Source organism: Odocoileus virginianus, chromosome 11 (assembly GCF_023699985.2).
Source record: "Odocoileus virginianus isolate 20LAN1187 ecotype Illinois chromosome 11, Ovbor_1.2, whole genome shotgun sequence".
NCBI lineage: Eukaryota > Metazoa > Chordata > Mammalia > Artiodactyla > Cervidae > Odocoileus > Odocoileus virginianus.
The window spans coordinates 61,649,220-61,671,245 of NC_069684.1; the positions used below are offsets into that span (position 1 = coordinate 61,649,220).

Consider the following 22,026-nt stretch of genomic DNA (forward strand, 5'->3'; position numbering starts at 1 on the left):
CGGGGGGGGGCGCGACCAGATCTTCTGGGGGAATAGAGAAGGCAGAGGACTCAGGGCCTGGTGATTCTTTGGGAGGGGAGTCTGGATTTGGGCAGGCCATTTAGGAGCCATGGTGAGCATAATTTGGGCCGGGGAGCAGGTTGTGCAAAGGGTAGGGCGAGAGCACAATGTCCAGAAAGCCTGTACGTAGGGGACCTCGGACCATTTTCCCGTTCTCCGACAGTAATTATCTAGATCAAGGAGGACATCAAAGTCTAGCGTCCCTGTGGGGGGCCAGTGGGAATCATTGTCTAGGGGGTATTGAGGCCAAGCCTCTGAGCACAAAAAGTGAGCCGTTTTGGCCGGATGTAGCCCGTTAACCTCAGATTTTTAAGGTTGGCTAGCAGGCATTTTAGTGGAGTAGACCAATTGGACTCGGGTTTGGAGGCCGCCGACCCCATGGCGACCACGTGGGGCTAGCCTCTATTGTCTGAGCGTCCCCAGGAGAACAGAGGCAGCCGGACTGGAGGTCTCCAGAGAGACCGGGAGCTAACCTCGGTTGTCCAGGTGTCCATGGGCAAACGGAGGCAGCCGGAGGTCTTGAGAGAGACCAGGGGTTACTCAGCCGATTAGGACGTCTCCGGCACGAGCTGAGAACCCGGAGGAGGCACAGCTGCCGGAAGAGGGCCCGATAAGTGCGCACCGGTTATCCGGCCCTAGGAAGTGGTCACCCAGGGTGGCGGGACCCAAAGCGGGAGGGACTTACCCCGTCATCTGCCATCCGGGAGGTTGGTCTGTGGCTGAGGCGCATATGGCCGCGGCGGTGGAGCTCAAGGGGGCCCGCACGGCGTGAGCCGAGGCCCTCACTCGAGCCCCACGTTGGGTGCCAGATATAAGAACACCGCGGCAAGACAAAGAAAGCACCAGAGTATTAATAGGCTTTATTGGGCAATAGCTCCCGGGCAGAGCTCCCAGGCACGAGCCGGGGAGAAGCGGGGGTCTGCAACCTGCAGGAAGGGGGGCGGCACCTATATACACTGGTGGATACGGAAGCAGCGGGACCTTTTTGAATATGGTTGGAATCAGGCTCTAGGGTGCTGATTGGCCTTTTGTCCCGTGTCAGTTTTTCTTGATTGGCCGGAGTCTTGGCGCCTTCGTGTCCATCAGTCTGCCTGGCAACGGGCTGCTGATTGGTGGATGTCTGTCCCTGGGACTTATCTGGTACTTTTCGGCAGGGGCAGTCAGCGTGACCTTTCAATAAGGTTTTTTGACCATATGGTTATCAGAGTTGTAAAAACATTTCTGCTTAAATAATAACTACATTCAAATAAAATTATGGGAGATATTGAATAAAGAAAAAAATGCATAGTCCTCTGTAGTCATTACTACTGGATGTTTCAAAATTGACATGAAATAATCATGTAAAGAAATCTTAATATTAAAATATACTAAGTATCCACGATATGCCATAGGTAATACAAAGTGAGTTAATCTAAAGTAAAAATATTGAGAGGAGAACAAGATGGTGGAGGAGTCGGTGGACGTGGAGTACATGTATCTGCATGTATTCACCAGGAATACACCTTCAGACAGAGAAGTGCATGCAGAACGCTAGCTGAGAACAGAGAGGAGTACTGGCCAGTTGAAAAGACTACATAGACCGATGCAAAACTTAGTAGGACAAAGGAACTAGGGAGAAAAACAGGGGTGTCATTAGGAGTGGACCAGCCCTCAGTGGGTGGGGAACTGAAGCAGGGGTCTGATCCTCACATCAGGGCAATTGTCTGAGTCAGAGGAGAAACATTTAGGGCTGGGAGTGAAAGAGCTGATCTGTGGCAGCCTAGAAGGAATGAGAATCAGGCAGTCTTTGCCGCAGCCACACATTCCCCAGACAGGGATGCAGGTCCACTGGAAGGTGCAGTGGCTGGGAGCTGGAATTTAGGGATTGTGGAGCAATCCCAGGGCGAGGGCTGCTATTGACTGCAGAGACGGCTCTGCTCGAGGGGAGGTGAGGGAGGAGACTGTGGTGGGAAATGCCTGTGGAGGAAAACCAGGCAGCCATGGAAGCAAGGCGATACTGCTGAGTCACGCAAGGGGATGGGGCCATCACCATAGCCTCTCTCTCCCCACACACCAGCATAGGCAGCTGAACAATAGAGAGGCTGGCCCATCAAATGCCTGACGCACTCAACTACACAGTAGGGCTCCAGTCAGGGTGCCCCTTTAAGCGTCTGACATGCCGATCTACAGAGTAGGGCCCCAGCCAGGGGGGCCTTAATTTTGCCTGATGTGCGGGACAACAGAGAAGGACTCCAAGCAAGGGAGCCCTCTAAGTGACTGAAGGGCGGAGCTACGGAGAAAGACTGGCCAAAGAGGCCTTCTGATCACCATCTACAAGAGGTTCAAAAAAGACTCAGATAGGGCTATAACTCCTGGGGCAGAGGCACTGTGTGTCCCTGCACACTTTGAGCTGCCAGGGTCCCTGCCAGCCAAGCAGCTGAGCCACCTTCTTGCTCAATTCTCACTGGTGCAGAGGACTCTTTGCAGACTCTTTGTAGACTTCTCTGTCTCAGGGAGGTTCTCCAGGCAAGAATACTGGAGTGTATTGGCCAATACTGGTTGCCATGTTCTTCTAGAGCACTACATGATCTGCTGCCCTAGCTGCCTGTCAGGAAGCATTTAACAAGAGGCTTCCTGTGTGCCGTTTTGGATCTGTCAGGAACCCTCTGGCCCTTACTGATTCCTGAATATTCAGGAATTAAGAGGAGAGGCACGCCTTTCCCGGGCTGACAATCCAGGCATTTCTCATTACAGTGACAAGTATCCTCTTCCTTTTTATGAGCCAAATGGTAAAAGGTGATTGTTTGCATCTCTCTCTCTTTGATAGGGATCATCTTATGTTTTGTAAGTCTGGAATTTTAATCTTTATCTTTGCTGAGAATAACTACCTTGTAAGACAGTATCTATGCCCATGCCATGTTGATTAAAACACTTTTGCTCCATCAGAGCTTTGGTCTTTCTTTCTTTCTTCTCTCTCTCTCTCTCTCTCTCTCTCTCTCTCTCTCTCTCTCTCCCTCTCTCTATTTCTGGCTAATTTCTTGGAGCATGGAGGCCCGCTGAGCTCACTTTCTTACCCGGGCTTCTAAGACCCTCTCGAGAAGGTCCACTGTGCCTTCACCCACTCGAAAGGGCGCCTGGTGCCTATGTGCAGCAGCGCCAGCCCTAAGAACAGGGCTCTATTGGTTTTCTGCGTAAACCAAGGGATATCAGCCTCTTTCTCTCTCTTACTCTCGGAACCACCAGGTTCCGGTCCATTAAAGGACCAACAACTGCCAACTCCCCTGAGTACCTGCTGCTGCCAGAATCCCTGCGACCCAAGCAGCTGCACCACCTCCACACCTGGCCCTCATAGGGGAAAACCCAAGTCCTCCAGGGCAGCCTCAGGAACAAACCCCAGTGGACAATCCACATGCAGAGGTGGAAATAAAACCACAGTTGAAACCCAGGGGATGTGTGGCTAAGGAAGATCACCCAAAACCTTCCCACCAGCTGTACAAGATGCAGATTAAATCCACACAATAAACTAGGCAGACTCTGTACTTATGGAATATATAAAAGGACCTTGAGAGCTCCCACAAAAGAAAATGTACTAGTTCTGAGAGCTGAGGACACTGGAAGGAAGAACACACAGGAGTAGGACCAGGTTAGAGTCTGATCTGCCCCCACAGCAGGTCCAGAGACCAGCACAGTGTTGGAGGGCGTCCTAGGGAGGTGAGGTGGACTGTGACTGCCAGTAAGGGAAAGGACTCTGACAGCAGTGACTCAAGAAAAGCATTTATTATTCTTATATTTTTACTTGTTCTGTAGATTATTTTTGATTTTGTTTTCTTTTTTCTTTTTCCCTTTCCCCCCACTATATTGTAGTTGTTGATCTTATTGGTACTATGAAATCTAATTAAGCTTTTGAGCTTTTATTCTTTTTATCTTAAGTCACATTGTTTATTGTCAAAACTCTGTCTCTACATTGGGCTTTTGCAGTTCTGTGGAGTTTTTCTTTTCTTTTCTTTTTCTCCTCCTTTTTTTAATTTTAATTTTTAAATTTTAAAACATATTATCATTTTTCTACATTTACTCCTTTGTTTGCTTTTCCTACTATTCTTTTCCCATTGCAGATAATCTTTCATGTATATAAATCTTCTTTATCTACCTCTATTTAACTTTGCATATCTATTCTTCCTTTCTTCTCTTTCTTTCATTTCCTCTCAACATATTTGTTAGTTTTATTTTCATTCCTTTATTACCCAATTGGCATTTTGCTTTAATTTTGTTTCCCAGTTTGTGCTTTAGTTAGTTTTTGTTCTCAATTTGTAGATATAATTTTTGGTTTTCTTTGTTAGCCATGTCAATCTATTGTACTATATTTTGTTGGGCTGTTTTGATTTTTCTTATGGGTGTACATGTGTATGTGTATGTCCAGTTACACTTTTATTTTTGTTATAAACCTATGCCTCTATGTTGGGCTTTTGCAGTTCTGTGCAGTATAAAAACTTTTTTTTTCTTTTTTCTTTTTAAATTTTTTTTAGCCTATTATTTTTTTCTAATTTATTCCTTTGTTTGCTTTTCCTACTGTTCTTTTCCCCTTGCAGTTAACCTCTAATGTATATAAATCTTCTTTATCTACCTCTATTTAATTTTGCATATCTATTCTTACTCTCTTTCCTTTTCTCTCAACATATATGTGAGTTTTCTTTTCATTGCTTTATTCCCCAACTGGCAAGTTGCTTTAGTTTTGTTTTCCAGTTGGTGCCTTAGTCAGTTTTGTTCTTAACTGGTAGATACAATTTTTGATTTCCTTTGTGTGCTGGGTTAATCTACTATAATTTCGTTGGGCTGTTTGAATTTTGATTATGGGTTTATATGTATATGTGCTTATTCCATTATTTTAATTATTATCTGCCTGATTTTGTAACTGCCATTTTTCTGGGGTTTGTCCTTTGTTTCTCATTTTTGGGTATTTGTTTTAATCCCACTTAATGCCATAACAAACCACTTGTGGAATCTTCGTTCCTGACCAGAGATCAAGCCCTGAGCCTTTGGAGTGGGAGCACTGACTCCAAGACCCTAGACTACAGAGAACCAACCCTCAGTTCAGTTCAGTTCACTTCAGTCGCTCATCGTGTCCGACTCTGCGACCCCATGAACCCCAGCACGCGAGGCTTCCCTGTCCATCACCAACTCCCGGAGTTTACTCAAACTCATGCCCCCTGAGTCGGTGATGCCATCTAGAAATTTCATCCTCTGTCACCCCCTTCTCCTCCTGCCGCCAATCCCTCCCAGCATCAGGGTCTTTTCCAATGAGTCAGCTCTTCGCATGAGGTGGCCCCAGTATTGGAGTTTCAGCTTCAGCATTTCCAATGAAAAACCAGGACTGATCTCCTTTAGGATGGACTGGTTGGATCTCCTTGCAGTCCAAGGGACTCTCAAGAGTCTTCTCCAACACCACAGTTCAAAAGACGGACCTTTGTTGGCAAAGTAATGTCTCTGCATTTTAATATGCTATCTAGGTTAGTCATAACTTTCCTTCCAAGGAATAAGCATCTTTTAATTTCATGGCTGCAGTCACCACCTGCAGTGATTTTGGAGCCCCAAAAAATAAAAAAATAAAGTCTGACACTGTTTCCACTGTCTCCCCATCTATTTCCCATGATGTGGTGGGACCAGATGCCATGATCTTAGTTTTCTGAATGTTGAGCTTTAAGCCAACTTTTTCACTCTCTTCTTTCACTTTCATCGAGAGGCTTTTTAGTTCCTCTTCACTCTCTGCCATAAGGGTGATGTCATCTGCATATCTGAGGTTATTGATATTTCTCCCAGTAATCTCGATTCCAGCTTGTGCTTCTTCCAGCCCAGCGTTTCTTATGATGTACTCTGTGTATAAGTTAAATAAGCTGGGTGACAATATACAGCCTTGACATACTCCTTTTCCTATTTGGAACCAATCTGTTGTTCCATGTCCAGTTCTAACTGTTGCTTCCTGACCTGCATATAGGTTTCACAAGAGGCAGGTCAGGTGGTCTGGTATTCCTATCTCTTTCAGAATTTTCCACAGTTTATTGTGATCCACACAATCGAAGGCTTTGGCGTAGTCAATAAAGCAGAAACAGATGTCTTTCTGGAACTCTCTTGCTTTTTTGATGATCCAGCAGATGTTGGCAATTTGATCTCTGGTTCCTCTGCCTTTTATAAAACCAGCTTGAACACCTGGAAGTTCATGGTTCATGCATTGCTGAAGCCTGACTTGGAGAATTTTGAGCATTACTTTACTAGCGTGTGAGATGAGTGCAATTGTGCAGTAGTTTGAGCATTCTTTGGGATTGCCTTTCTTAGGGATTGGAAGGAAAACTGACCTTTTCTAGTCCTGTGGCCACTGCTGAGTTTTCCAACTTTGCTGGCATATTGAGTGCAGCACTTTCACAGCATCATCTTTCAGGATTTGAAATATCTCAACTGGAATTCCATCACATCCACTAGCTTTGTTCGTAGTGGTGCTTTCTAAGGCCCACTTGACTTCACATTCCAGGATGTCTGGATCTAGGTGAGTGATCACACCATTGTGATTATCTGGATCATGAAGATCTTTTTTCTACAGTTCTTCTGTGTCTTCTTGCCACTTCTTCTTAATATCTGCTTCTGTTAGGTCCATACCATTTCTATCCTTTATTGACCCCATCTTTGCATGAAATGTTCCCTTGGTATCTCTAATTTTCTTGAAGAGTCCTCTAGTCTTTCCCATTCTGTTGTTTTCCTCTATTTGTTTGCATTGATTGCTGAGGAAGGCTTTCTTATCTCTCCTTGCTATTCTTTGCAACTCTGCATTCAAATGGGAATATCTTTCCTTTTTTCCCTTTGCTTTTTGCTTCTCTTCTTTTCACAGCTATTTGTAAGGCCTCCTCAGACAACCATTTTGCTTTTTTGCATTTCTTTTCCGTGAGGATGGTCTTGATCCATCTCCTGTACAATGTCATGAACCTCTGTCCATAGTTAATCAGGCTCTCTGTCTATCAGATCTAGTCCCTAAAATCTATTTCTCACTTGCACTGTATAGTCATAAGGGATTTGATTTAGGTCATACCTGAATGGTCTAGTGGTTTCCCCTACTTTCTTCAATTTAAGTCTGTATTTGGCAATAAGGAGTTCATGATCTGAGCCACAGTCAGCTCCTGGTCTTGTTTTTGCTGACTGTATAGAGCTTCTCCATCTTTTGCTGCAAAGAATATAATCAATCTGATTTCAGTGTCGACCATCTGATGATATCCATGTGTAGAGTCTTCTCTTGTGTTGTTGGAAGAGGGTGTTTGCTATGACCAGCGCGTTCTCTTAGCAAAACTCTATGAGCCTTTGCCCTACTTCATTCTGTACTCCAAGGCCACATTTGCCTGTTACTCCAGGTGTTTCTTGACTTCCTACTTTTGCAACCCTGTCCCCTATAATGAAAAGGATATCTTTTTTGGGTGTTAGTTCTAAAAGGTCTTGTAGGTCTTCATAGAACAGTTCAACTTCAACTTCTTCAGCATTACTGGTTGGGGCATAGGCTTGGATTACCGTGGTATTGAAAGATTTGCTCTGGAAATGAACAGAGATCATTCTGTCATTTTTGAGATTGCATCCAAATACTGCATTTCAGGCTCTTGTTGACCATGATAGCTACTCCATTTCTTCTAAGGGATTCCTGCCCACAGTAGTAGATATAATGGTCATCTGAGTTAAATTCACCCATTCCAGTCCATTTTAGTTCACTGATTCTTAGAATGTCGACATTCACTCTTGCCATCTCCTGTTTGACCACTTCCAATTTGCCTTGATGCAAGGACCTAACATTCCAGGTTCCTTTGCAATATTCCTCTTTACAGCATCAGACCTTGCTTCTATCACCAGTCACATCCATAGCAGGGTGTTGTTTTTGCTTTGGCTCCATCCCTTCATTCTTTCTGGAGTTATTTGTCCACTGATCTCCAGTAACATATTGGGCACCTACCTACCTGGGGAGTTCCTCTTTCAGTATCCTATCATTTTGACTTCTCATACTGCTCATGGGGTTCTCAAGGCAGGAATACTGAAGGGGTTTGCTATTCCCTTCTCCAGTGGACCACATTCTGTCAGACCTCTCCTCCGTGACCCAACCATCTCGGATGTCCCCCCACGGCATGGCTTAGTTTCATTGAGTTAGACACGACTGTGGTCCTGCGATCAGATTGGCTAGATTTCTGTGATTATGATTTTAGTGTGTCTGCTCTCTGATGCCTCTCGCAACACCTATCCTCTTACTTGGGTTTCTCTTACCTCAGACGTGGGGTATCTCTTCACGGCTTCTCCAGCAAAGCGCAGCCACTGCTTCTTATCCTAGGGAGTATCAAATAGTGAGAAGTCACACAAAGGAAACCACTTGAATACAAGACCCAGCATCACCCAATCACCAGTAGCACCCTGTGCAGGAACACCTAAACAATAAACAAAACAAAAATACAAACCCAAACATCAGTAGATGGGATTACCACCTCACTCAGCTTTGCTCATCAAAGGAAAAACAAACAAACAAAAACTCAGCACAAATCTCACCCTATAGGAAGCTTATACTTGTCACTGGACCAACCTTAGGAGGGCAGAAATGCAAAGGAAGAAAGAATTCAACCTGAAAGCCTGGGGAAAGGATACCTCAAACATTTATTTATGTTAAATAATAAATAAATTTGAAAAATTGTTTCTTTAAAAAATCATAAAAAGGCAGAGAAATGCTACACAAATGAAGGAACAAACTTGAAACACAGAAGTCCAAATAAAAGAAGAGGAAATAGGCAAACTACCTGAAAAAGGACTCAGAATAATGATAGTAAAGATGATCAAAAACCTGGAAAACAAAATGGAGAAAATGCAAGAATCAATTAACAAAGACCTAGAAGAATTAAAGAATAAACATACAGAGAGAAATGACATAATTACTGAAATTATAAATACTCTGGAAGGAATCAACAGCAGAATATCTGAAGCAGAAGAACAAATCAGTGAATTAGAAGATAAAATGGTGGAAAAAGCTTCTGAAGAACAGAATAAAGCCAAAAGAATGAAAAGAACTGAGGATGATCTCAGAGCCACCAGGGATAATATCAAATGCAGCAACATTCAAATTATATGGGTCCTAGAAGAAGAAGAGAAAAAGAAAGGGTATGAGAAAATTTTTGAAGAGATTATAGTTGAAAATTTCCCCAACATGGAAAAGGAAATAGTCAATCAAGTCCAAGAAGGCAAAGAGTCCCATACAGGATAAACCCAAAGAGAAACATGCCAAGACACATACTAATCTAACCAAGACTAAACACAAAGAAGGAATATTTAAGACAGCAAGGGAAAAGCAACAAGCAACATACAAGGGAAGTCCAATACGTTTAACAGATCATCTTTCAGCAGAAACTCTGCAGGCCAGAAGGAAATGTCAGAATATATTTAGAGTACTGAAAGGGAAAAATCTGCAACCAAAATTATTATAACCAGGAAGGATCTCATTCAAAATTAATGGAGAAACAAAAAGCTTTTCAAACAAGCAAAAGTTAAGAGAATTCAGTACCACCAAGCCAGCTTTACAGCAAATGCTAAAGGGACTTTTCTGGTCAAGAAATATGAAAGAAGGAAAAGATCTACAAAATCAACCCAAACAATTTAGAAAATAGCAATAGGAGCATATATATCAATAATTATTTTAAATGTAAATGGATCAAATGCTCTGGCTGAAAGACACAGACTGGCTGAATGGATACAAAAACAAGACCCATATATAAATATTTGTGCTGTCTACAAGAAACTCACTTCAGACCTAAAGGCACAGGTAGACTGAAACTGAGAGGATGGAGCAAGCAAAAGAAAGCTGGACTAGCAATCCTTATATCAGACAAAACAGGCCTTAAAATAAAGATGATTGCAAGAGATAAGGAAGGACACTACACAATGATCAATGGATTAATCCAAGAGGAAGACATAACAAGTGTAAATATTTATTCACCCAACATAATAGCACCTCAATACATAAGAAAAGCACTAACAGACTAAAAGGAGAAATTGACACAATAATTGTAGGAGACTTTAGACTTTAACAGCCCACTCACACCAATGTACAGATCATCAGAGCAGAAAATTAATAAGGAAACAGAAGTCTTAAATGATTATACATTAGATGAGATGGTTCTCATTGATATCTTTAGGTCACTCCATCCAAATGTAGAAGAATACACCTTCTTCCCAAGTGCATACGGGACATCTCCAGGATAGAGCACATCATGGGCACAAATCAAACCTCAGTAATTTAAGAAAATTGAAATCATATCAAGCATCTTCTCCAACCACAACACTATGAGACTAGATTTCAATTATAAGAAAAAAACTATAAGAAACACAAACATATGGAGATTAAAAAATACATTTCTAAGTAACCAACAGGTTACTGAAGAAATCAAAAGGGAAATAAAAAAAAATTTCTAGAAAAAAATGACAATGAAAACACAACAACTCAAAACCTATGGGATGCAGTAAAAGCAGTTCTAAGAGGGAAGTTTAGAGCAATACAAACCTACAAAAAACAAGAAAAACATCGAATAGACAACCTAACTTCACACCTAAAACAACTGGAAAAAGAAAAGCAAAAAAACAAAATTAGTAGAACGAAAGAAATAATAAAAATCCAAGCAGAGATAACAGAAACAGAATTGAAAGAAACAATTGAAAGGGAATATTTCATGCATAGATGGGCTCGATAAAGGATAGAAATGGTAGGAAACTAACAGAAGCAGAAGAGATTAAGAAGAGGTGGCAAGAATACACAAAAGAACTATAGAAAAAAGTCTTAATGATCATGGGAACGATGGTGTAGGCACTCACCTAGAGCTAGACATCCTGGAATGTGAAGTCAAGTGGGTCTTAGGAAAGCTTACTACAAACAAAGCTAGTGGAGGTGATGAAATTTCAGTTTAGCTATTTCAAATCCTGAAAGATGATGCTGTGAAAGTGCTGCACTCAATATGCCAGCAAAGTTGAAAAACTCAGCAGCGGCCAAAGGACTGGGAAAGGTCAGTTTTCATTTCAATCTCAAAGAAAGGCAATGCCAAGAATGCTCAAAGTACCGCACAATTGCACTCATCTCACATGCTCGGAAAGTAATGCTCAATATTCTCCAAGTCAGGCTTCAGCAATATGTGAACCGTGAACTTCCAGATGTTCAAGCTGGTTTTATAAAAGGCAGAGGAACCAGAGATCAAATTGTCAACAACAGCTGGATCATTGAAAAAGCAAGAGTTACAGAAAAGCGTCTATTTCTGCTTTATTGACTATGCCAAAGACTTTGACTGCTAGAACTGTACATGGAACAACAGACTGGTTCCAAATAGGAAAAAGAGTACGTCAAGGCTGTATATTGTCACCCTGCTTATTTAACTTATATGCAGAGTACATCATGAGAAATGCTGGGCTGGAAGAAGCACAAGCTGGAATCAAGATTGCCGGGAGAAATATCAATAACCTCAGATATGCAGATGACATCACCCTTTTGGCAGAAAGTGAAGAAGAACTAAAGAGCCTCTTGATGAAAGTGAAAGAGGAGAGTGAAAAAGTTGGCTTAAAGCTCAACATTCAGAAAACTAAGATCATGGCATCTGGTCTAACACTTCATGAGTAATAGATGGGGAGACAGTGGAAACAGTGTCAGACTTTATTTTTTGAGCTCTAAAATCACTGCAAATGGTGATTGCAGCCATGAAATTAAAAGATACTTACTCCTTGGAAGGAAAGTTATGACCAACCTAGACAGCATATTAAAAAGCAGAGACATAGCTTTGCTGACAAAGTTCAATCTAGTCAAAGCTATGGTTTTTCCAGTAGTCATGTATGGATCTGAGAGTTGGACTATAAAGAAAGCTGAGCACCGAAGAATTGATGTTTTTGAACTGTGGTGTTGTAGAAGACTCTTGAGAGTCCCTTGGACTGCAAGGAGATCCAATCAGTCCATCCTAAAGGAGATCAGTCCTGGTTGTTCATTTAAATGACTGATGTTGAAGCTGAAACTCCAATACTTTGGCCACGTGATGCAAAGAGCTGACTGATTCGAAAAGACCCTGATGCTGGGTAAGATTGAGGGCAGGATCAGAAGGGGATGACAGAGGATGGTATGATTGGATGGCATCACCGACTCGATGGACATGGATTTGTGTGAACTCTGGGAGTTAGTGATGGACAGGGAGGCCTGTCATGCTGTGATTCATGGGGTTGCAAAGAGTCAGGCATGAGTGAGCAACTGAACTGAACTGAATAAAAGCAAAAGCTGGATCGTTTAGAAGATAAACAAAATTGACAAACTTTGTCCAGACTCATCCAAAAAAAAAAAAAAAGGAAAAAGGAAAAGAAAGAGAGAGAACCAAATGAATGGAATTAGAAATGAAAAAGGAGAGGTTACAACAGACAATGCAGAAATATGAATGATTATAAGAGACTATTATGAAAAACAGTATGGCAATAAAATGGCTAACCTGAAAGAAACAAACAGATTCTTAGAAAAGTTCAATATTCCTAGACAGAACCAGGAAGAGATAGAAATTATGAGCAACCCAGTTACAAGCACTGAAATTGAAGCTGTGATCAAAAATCCCCCAAAAAACAAAAGCCCAGGACCAAATGACTTCACAGGAGAATTTCATCAAACATTTAGAGAAGAGCTAATGCTTATACTTCTAAAACTCTTTTAAAAAATTTCAGAGGAAAGAACACTTCCAAACTCATTCTATGAGACCACCATCACCCTGATCCCAAAACCAAAGACAACACATAAAAGAAAACCATGAGCCAATATCAATTATGGACATAGATGCAAAAATCCTCAACACAATTTTAGAAAACAGAATTCAGCAACACCTCAAAAATCTCATACACCATGATTAATTTGGTTTTATTCCAGGGATGCAAAGGGTCTTCAATATACACAAATCAATCAATGTGATACACCATACTAACAAATTGAAAGATAAAAACTATATGATCATCTCAATAGATGCAGAAAATGCCTTTGACAAAATTCAGCACCCATTTATGATTAAAGCTCTTCAAAAAATGTGCATAGAAGGAACCTATTGAAACATAGCAAAGGCCATATATGATAAGCCTACAGTAAACATTATTCTCAATGGTGAAAAACTGAAAACATTCCCCCCAACATTAGGAAGAAAACAAAGGTGTCCACTTTCACCACTATTATTCAACATAGTTTGGGAAAACCTGGGTGCAGCAATCAGAGAAGAAAAAGAAATAAATGGAATCCAGATTGGAAAAGAAGTAGTAAAGCTCTCACTGTGCAGACGACATGATACTATACATAGAAACCCTAAAGATAGTATCAGAAATTACTAGAGCTAATCAATGAGTTTAGCAAAGTTGCAGGATACAAAATCAATACACAGAAATCACTTGCATTTCTATATATTAACAATGAAAAATCAGAAACAGTAATTAAGGGATAAATCCAATTCACCTTTGCAACAAAAAGAACTAAATATCTAGGAATAAACTTATCTAGGGAGACAAAAGAACTATACACAGAAAATTATAAGACACTAATGAAAGAAATCAAAGGCAACATAAACAGATGGAGAGATATTCTATGTTCCTGGGTAGGAAGAATCAATATTGTGAAAATGACTATACTGCCAAATGGAATCTACAGATTCAATATGATCCCTATCAAATAATCAATGACATTTTTCATAGAGCTAGAAAAAAAATTTCACAATTCATATGGAAACACAAAAGACCGTGAATAGCCAAAGCAGTCTTGAGAAAGAAGAATGGAGCTGGAGGAAAAGTCTTCCTGACTTCAGATCAAAGCTACAGTCATCAAGACAGTATGGTACTGGCAGAAAAACAGAAATATTGACCAATGGAATAAGATAGGAAGCTCAGAAATAAACCCATGCACCCATGGGTACCTTATTTTGGACAAAGGAGGCAAGAATATACAATGGGGCAAAGACAGCCTCTACAATAAATGGTGCTGGGAAAACTGGACAGCTACATGTAAAAGAATGAAATTAGAAAACTTCCTAACACCACACACAAAGATAAACTAAAAATGTTTATTATTTTGACCTAATGTCAAAATAATAAATGTATTAGAGACCTAAATGTAAGATGAGAAACTATAAAACTCTGGGAGGCAAACATTGGCAGAACACTTGATGACATAAATCAAAACAAGATCCTCTACGACCCACCTCTTAAAGTAATAGAAATAAGAACAAAAGTAAACAAGTGGGACCTGATTTATCTTTAAAAGCTTTAGCACAGCAAGGGAACACTAAGCAAGGTGAAAAGGCAACCCTCAGAATGGGAGAAAATAATAGCAAATGAAACAACTGACAAAGGGTTAATTTCCAAAATATACAACCAGCTCATACAACTCAATACCAGAAAAAGAAACAACCCAAGCCAAAAGTGGGGGGAAAAAAGGCCTAAACAGACATTTCTTCTAAGAAGACATACAGATGGCCAACAACACATACAAGGTGCTCAACATTGCTCATTATTAGAGAAATGCAAATCAAAACCACAGCGAGATATCACCTCACACCAGTCAGAATGGTCATTGTTAAAAAGTACAAACAAGCAAACAAACAAAAAGTACAAACAATAAATGCTGGAGAGGGTGTGGAGAAAAGGGAATGCTTTTTCACTGTTGGTGGGAATGTAAATTGATACAGCCACTATGAAAGATGGTATGGAGATTCCTTAAAAAACTAGGAATAAATCTACCATATGACCCAGCAGTCCCACTTCTAGGCATATACCCTAAGGAAACCAAAATTGAAAAAGACACATGTATCCCATTGTTCATTGCAGCACTATTTACAATAGCTAGAACATGGAGGCAACCTAGATATCCACCAACAGATGAATGGGTAAATAAATAGTGGTAAATATACACAATGGAATATTACTCAGCCATAAGAAGGAATGCCTTTGAGTCAGTTCTAATGAGGTGGATGAACATAGAGCCTATTATACAGAGTGAAGTAAGTCAGAAAGAGAAATATTGTATTCTAATGAATATATATGGAATCTAGAAAAACATTACTGAAGGATTTACTTATGGGGCAGCAATGGAGAAACAGACATAGAGAATAGACTTGGGGATATGGGGAAAAAGGAGGAGAGGGTGAGATGTAGGGAAAGAGTAACATGTAAACTTACATTACCATATGTAAAATAGATACCCAATGGGCATTTGCTGTGTGGTTCAGGAAACTCAAACAGGGGCTCTGTATCAACCTGCAGGTGTGGGGTGGGGAGAGAAATGGGAGGGAGGTTCAAGAGCAAGAGGACATATGCATGTCTATGGCTGCTGAGGTTTGACAGAAAACAACAAGATTCTGTAAAGCAATTATCCTTCAATAAAAAATAAATTTTTAAAAAATTAAATTTTTTTTAAAAAGTCAAAATACTAATAGATACCAGGAAATACTCGCTATTCAAATATAAATGTTGGTTGGTAAAATAAAAATATTAAAAGTAAAGAAAAATTATGCAAAATTTTATGACTATCAATATTTAAAATCATTTTTATATAATAGAATATAATTTTTGTGTTTTTATATTTATCTTTCTTGATTACCTATTATTACATACAATAGATACAATAGTTACTGACAATTGCCATATAAACCATTTCACTAATGATTCTATATAGAAGACAAAATATTGTCTATTTCAAATGTTTTGAAGGAAACATTTTTGTCTTGAAAATGAATGTCAGGGCAATTATCCAAAAAGTTCGTTCAAATTTTTCCATAATTGCCTTCAGAAAAACCCGACTGAACTTTTTGGTCAAGCCCAACGTGCATGTTTTCAATTTTCTATCCTTCATTAAATATTGGCAGTTCAGTTCAGTCACTTAGTCATGTCTGACTCTTTGTGACCCCATGAACTGCAGCACGCCAGGCCTCCCTGTCCATCACCAACTGCCGGAGTTCACCCAAACCCATGTCTATTGAGTCGGTGATGCCATCCAACCTTCTCATCCTCTGTCGTCCCCTTCTCCTGCCCTCAATCTTTCCCAGCATCAGAGTCTTTTCAAATGAGTCAGCTCTTCGCATCACGTGGCCAAAGAATATGAATTTCAGCTTCAGCATCAGTCCTTCCAATGAACACCCAGGGCTGATTTCCTTTAGCATGAACTGGTTGGATCTCCCTGCAGTCCAAGGGACTCTCAAGAGTCTTCTCCAACACTATATTTCAAAAGTATCAATTCTTCAGCACTCAGCTTTCTTTATAGTCCAACTCTCACATCCATACGTGACCACTGGAAAAACCACAGCCATGACTAGGCGGACATTTGTTGGCAAAGAAATGTCTCCGTTTTAAAATATGCTGTCTAGGTTGGTCATAACTTTCCTTCCAAAGAGTAAGCGTCTTTTAATTTCATCGCTGCAGTCATCATCTGCAGTGATTTTAGAGCCCCCCAAAAATAAAGTCAGCCACTGTTCCCCATCTATTTGCCATGAAGTGATGGGACTGGATGCCATGATCTTAGTTTTCTGAATATTGAGCTTTAAGCCAACTTTTTAACTCTCCTCTTTCACTTTCATCAAGAGACTCTTTTGTTCTCCATCACTTTCTGCCATAAGAGTTGTGTCATCTCCATATCTGAGGTTATTGATATTTCTCCCAGTAAACTTGATTCCAACTTGTGCTTCTTCAAGCCCAGTGTTTCTCATGATGTACACTGCATAAAAGTTAAATAAGCAGGGTGACAATATACAGCCTTGACATACTCCTTTTCCTATTTGGAACCAGTCTGTTGTTCCATGTCCAGTTCTAACTGTTGCTTCCTGAACTGCATACAGGTTTCTCAAGAGGAAGGTAGTGCTAGTATTAGCTTGTATTAAAGAAATAAAGTTGGAAATAAGACTGTTGTTTCCTTAGCACACTTAAGCAGGCAATATACTACATACTATACATAAATTTTAATAAACACAAAGTCTTTTTTTTTTACAAATTACATAATTTGTAATATTCATAGAAAACACAAATTAGTATACTCATTAATTCAAAACAGATTAGTAGGTAATAATAATAAAAAAAATCTTCTGTTAAATACTTCCCATGTAGGCTAAATTAACAATTTCTATTGACTTTTCTTCTGCAATATATACAAAATTTAAACATTTCTAACCATATTTGGACTAGAATACTGCAATAGTTTTTTTCTTTTCTTTTTTTTTTTTTAATGATCTATCTGCTACACATTTTAATTCCTCAAAGTCAGTTCTACCCTAATCTTGAATCTTTCTTCTTAAAATGTAAATCATATTATACCCAACATGGTTTGAAATCTTCTACTGGTTTTCCATACCCTTAGCATAAAATCCAGCTGCCCTGGAAGAGCATGAAAGACTTCTTTGGGTCTCTGTCCCTGTATCTGATCTTATTTCCACCCTTCTCTTCTTTCCTTAATCTGTCTCCAGAAGCACAGTGTTTCTTTCAACTCCTTGCATAGGATAAACTCACTCTTGCTGTTTCTTCTTTCTATTCTCCCAGACTTCTTTCTTTTTTTCAGATTCTGTTTAAGTGTTACTCTTTCAGAGAAGGCTTTCTGGCCCACTCTATCATGATTAGTGTCCCTACATTTAACACCATGCAGTATTTCTCTCTAGAACCATTATCACCATCTGCATTTGTAATATAGGATGTTTCCACCTCTGGTGAGTTTACATAATAAAAAAAATAAGCTTTAGGAAGCCACACATTCGTGCTTGGTAAGTCAATTCAATCATGTCCGACTCTGCTAAAAGGTATTTATTGTTCATAAATAAGGGTTCATAAAAAAGAGAAATATGTTTATTGAATGCTTGTTAGATAAATTAATGAGTGTAATACAACCTGCTAACAACTTATATTTTCAGAAGAATTAAAAAAAATTATATTGAACAAATGACAAAGGTCTGCATAGTCAAAGCCATGGTTTTTCCAATAGTTATGTATAAATGTGAGAATAAAGAAGGCTGAATGCTGAAGAATTGATGCTTTCAAACTATGAAAGTGAAAGTTAGTTACTAGGCTGTGTCCTACTCTTTGTGATCCCCATGGACTATAGCCCACCAGGCTCCTCTGTCCAGGGAATTCTCCAGGCAAGAATCTTGGAGTGGGCTGACATTTCCTTATCAAGAGGATCTTTCTGACCCAGGGATCAAACCCAGGTCTCCTGCATTGCAGGCAGACTCTTTACCAACTGATCCACCAGGCAAACCTTTTTAAACTATGGTGCTAGAGAAAACTCTTGAGAGTCCCTTGGACAGCAAGGAGATCAAAGCTGTCAATTCTAAAAGAAATCAACCCTGAATATTCATTAGATGGACTAATGCTGGAGCTGAAGCTCCAAAGCATTGGCCACCTGATGTAAAGAGCTGACTCACTGGAAAAGACCCAGATGCTAGGAAAGATTGAGGGCAAGAAGAGAAGGGGGCGACAGAGGATGAGATGGTTGGATGGCATCACTGACACAATGGACATAAGTTCTGAGCAAACTCTGGGAAATAGTGAAGGACAGGGAAGCCTAGTATGCTGCAGTTCATGGGGTCACAAAGAGTGGGACATGACTTAGCAACTGAACAATAACAAATAAATAATTACCTTTGTGTTTGCCTGAACTCAGCCAACGTGTCTGGAAGAAAATGAATGTCATCATATTGACTCTTCTTAAAGGCTAATAACAACAAAGAAATACTTTTAAATTATCTGAAATTTTTAATCAAATTGTGTTCATAATATATTTAATAACAGCAGTTTCTGACATTTTGTTGGTTTTGTTGCTTAAGCAAATTCCAGGTTTTGGGGAGTTTGTGAAATTTTCAAAGTGGTGATCTATGTTTGCTTGGAATTTTTTTTGCTCAGTCCAATTTTATTTAAATAAAATAGAAAATTGAAGTTATGTTAAATATTCTGAGAGTTTATCTATCTTTAGCAGAAAATTCCCCACTAGAGTAGGAAAAAGTTTAAAATATATCTGCCTGAAAAACAATATAGAATATATCAATTTCCATTTATGAATAAAATATATTTATAAGTGCTTTTTATAGTGTTTTTTCCCATAGAAATGTGTTACTGCCTTTCTCTTTTGAAGGGAGTTTTGGGCATGTAGAATACAATGAGAACTGAAAGAGCTTGGATTAATGGCACCTGCAGTGGTATTTAGATACTTTGTCAATAGGATAAGGCAATAGATTGGCCATGTCTGAACAAACCCTGCTCTGTGCTTTGTGGATAACTTGCACCTCAATGGCACAGCTACATTTTCTTGACCTTAACTTCCCAGCCCTTGAAATGTACTCAGCTTGACTCAAATTCACCATGCCATTCTTTGAGATTCAAGATGACAGAGAACAACCTTTTTATGTTTTCAGGGAGTAAAGATGAATGTAATGATCACAATGAAAGCAACATAGCTACTATCACAATCATTGTAATTATAACAGACACTCCATTTTAATTCTGAATTTTATTTTTCAGCATGCAAGGAGCTAATAAATGTGCTATATTATATGTAAAAAAAAAATTAAAAGGAGCTTAATTTCAGCTCTGGAGTAAAATTTTGACAAAGGATCATCTGATAGCTTGTATATAATTTTAAACATTCTATAATATGTGAGGATTAGAAGAGTAAATTTGCAAGGTTTTATTCTGACAATGTATATTTTTATACAGTTTGATGTTTTTTCAAACTACATGCTTCAAAGATTTCTGTGCTTTGCAAGTGTCTATGCTCAATTCCATGGTTAAAAAATAAGCATGATAAAAAGATATTGTGCTCTTCTAAGTATATTTTTATTTCATTAATGGCTTCTTAGTTCATGAATATTTCTCATTTTCTAGTGCACACTTTTTTGCAGAATAATTATATTGAAATCTTCCTAGTCAAAATACATTAAACTGTATTGAAATATTAAAAACTGCTTTATTGAAGTCCTTTTATCCTAAAACTTTCTAAAGTTTTTAAAACCTCTATCAGGATAAAATTGGTAAAGGAGTAGGTACAAATATAAAAACAATATTTTTTTCCTTAGAGTTACTTAGAGCAACATTCTGTTTTTATGTTGGTTTGAAAGACATTTACAGAGACATTAAATTTTATCTTTAACATAAGCCAGAGTGTAAGGTGTTCTGTTGTGTGGTTTAAAGGACAGACTGAAGGAGGTTGTCAATCTTCAAATTCTTACACTATGACTTTCTATCTGTGAGGCTTTCAATATATTTCTTAATTTTCCCATGCCTCACTTTCTCATATTCTTTATCAAAAAAGAAAAAAAAAAAAAAAGAAGGAACAAAAGAGGAAGGAAGGAAAAATGGTAGAAGAAAATATGTGAGTTTGTCTAGGAGATATAATATTTTGAGACAAAATGGATCATGCTTAGAACTGTGCCTTGTACAAACTATGCACTCACTACATAAATGTATGCTACCATGACTACCACTGTAAAGCAGAGATGGCCCTCACATTTTACAAATAAACAAATTTATGATCAAAGAAATTATAACTTGTTAAAAGTCAAAATAGTTAATCCTTGTGGTCTATTTATGCAAAGTCAATTTTTATGGGAGGAAAACGTTCTGCATTTAGTGAGAAACAGAGATTGGCAATTCATTTCCATGATTTACTATAATAGTGATTTGCTGTATTGTTGATCTCTTATAAAGATTTTCATTTTAAATACCATCAGAAGACATAATGATTATCATTATATGCAATCACTGTTGAGCACAGGGAAAGAAGTTGAGATGACTTTACAAAAGTAGCATCAGGTTTGTGTAGAACTACAAACTGATTATAATTGGGTTTTAAATCAAATATATGTCTTTTTATGTTGTGCATCTGCCACATTCTAATGAATGACTTTGGGCAAGATATTAATTTCTCTCAATCTTGATTCCTTCACCTGAAAAATGAGAATAACAGAAACATCTTCATGGTTTATTAAGTAATCCAGTTGTCTTCCCCTGAAATACTTTCATAATTGGATATCAAAACATGCATGGGAATATTTATTACATTATTTATAATAGTAGAAATTGTCATTGAATGTATAAATATATCTTCTTTGATACAGGGATGCATATAAATTATTTTGTTATTAAAAAATCTAATAAGCTAGAAGAAATAGTTTCTCTCTTCAAAGTAAAAACAAACTGATACTAGAATAAAGTTGACTTAATTATCTTTTAATGTAAGAGACCAAAAATAATACTAATACTCATTGTCTTTACTCATGGCAGCATTGTTTACATTGGCTCAACAGTAGAAACAATTTGAATATCCATCAGTGAATGAATGGATAAACAGAAGAGGGTAGATCAATAAATTTCTATATTATTCTGCCGTATATGAAAATAGAGTAAAACAGTGCATCTGCTGTGGAAAAAGTATGGCAGTTCACCAAAAACTTAAACATAAATTAGTGAAAGATCCATCAATTCCACTTCAGAGCATATACCCAAATATTTGAAATCAGTGAGTGCAACAAATATTTGTACACCTTTATTCACATCAGCATTACTCAGACCGGGCAAAAGGTGGAGGTCACCCAAGTGCCAATGGATAGATAAACTGACAAAATGAGATATATGTACAAGGGGATATTATTCAGTCTAGAAACTAAGGAAATTAAGGCCCTTGCAATGATATACATGAGCTGTAAAGGCATTATGCTGATGAAATAACTTGGTTCCAAAAGGATGAATATTATGTTTCCACTTCAATGACGTATCCAGAGAAGTGAACTTCAGAGACAGAAGACAGAACATGGTTGACAAGTGTTGAAGAGAATTAGTATTTATTGGATGCAGTTTCACTTAGAAAAAAGAAAAAGTATGAGAGACGGATGGTGAGGATATTTCTACAACAAAATGATGAATGTTATATAATTATATACTTTAAATGGTAAAGGTTATGTTCAGTAGATTTAATCACCATAG

The 22,026-nt window shown here is 38.7% G+C and overlaps 1 long non-coding RNA gene across 2 annotated transcripts in view; it reads right to left on the reverse strand.

The window, feature by feature from the left end:
- Nucleotides 1-929: 929 nt before the first annotated feature.
- Nucleotides 930-22,026, reverse strand: part of LOC110147896 (uncharacterized) — a 28,411-nt gene continuing 7,314 nt past the window's right edge. Inside the window, exons 3-5 of one of the 2 annotated variants that reach the window (XR_011490163.1) lie at nt 18,691-18,763; nt 8,320-8,379; nt 930-1,230 (exon numbers count right to left, since the gene is read on the reverse strand). This is a non-coding gene — a long non-coding RNA (uncharacterized lncRNA). The remainder of the gene's footprint in view (nt 1,231-8,319; nt 8,380-18,690; nt 18,764-22,026) is intronic. The other variant, XR_011490162.1, reaches the window with a different exon arrangement.